Here is a 914-nt window from a genome sequence, read left to right on the forward strand (position 1 = left end):
TTTTCTTCTTCTTTCTTTCTCTTCCTGGTTTCTTGCTCCTCTTTCCAGGCCTGCTGTCCACAGCTCCCCTGGCCTACAGAGGATAGCATTGCGGCAGGAGGCCCAAAGCTGTGGCTGTAGCCGAACCCCGGGAATTGTGCCCAAGTATTGACTGCTTGTTCAGGTTATATTTTCTGAGGATTCTGGAGAGTTTCCCTTTTTGCTGTGTTGTACTTCCTTCCTAGCACAAACTTGACCTTCTATAAGTCCTCTGTTATTTAATCAGAAATCTCTTACCTTATACTTGGTTCCTTATCATCTCTCTACACATATAACTTTTTCATATTTCCTAATATTCTTCTCCTTTTGTCACCCTTCTTCTTCATTCCTTTACTTCCCTGTGGCCCTGTCTACCCATCCATGAGGTGCCAGGGACTGAAGGGTAGGAAGGCAAATCACAAACAATGACAACAATTTGTTGAGCACCTACTATGTTCCAGATGCTGTACCAGGCACACTGCAAACATAGCAGTGAACAAGACAGACAAAACCCTTATCCTCGGGGAAGCTTACTTTGTAGTGGAAGGACACAGATAATAAATAAGATAAATAATACAATAGATGGAATGTCAAATGGTGTTAAATGCTACTGAGAAAAATAAAGTCGGGAAGGGGGTTGAAGAGCATATGGAGATGGGAGCTATAAATTTAAGAACTTGTCCAGAGAAGCCCTCACTGAGAAGTCGGGATTGAGCAAAGATCATAAGGAGGATGAAGATATCTGGGAAAAGAGCATTCCAGGCAAAGGGAACAGATGGATGTGAAAGGCCCAGAGGTCAGAGTGTGTCTGGAGGCCAGTGTGGCTGGAGCAGAGTGAGTGAAAGGAAAGTGGAGCGGATCACAGGAGGGAGGTGCTATGCCCATCACATCTAGCC

This window comes from Myotis lucifugus, unplaced genomic scaffold (genome assembly GCF_000147115.1).
Source record: "Myotis lucifugus unplaced genomic scaffold, Myoluc2.0 scaffold_88, whole genome shotgun sequence".
Taxonomy (NCBI): domain Eukaryota; kingdom Metazoa; phylum Chordata; class Mammalia; order Chiroptera; family Vespertilionidae; genus Myotis; species Myotis lucifugus.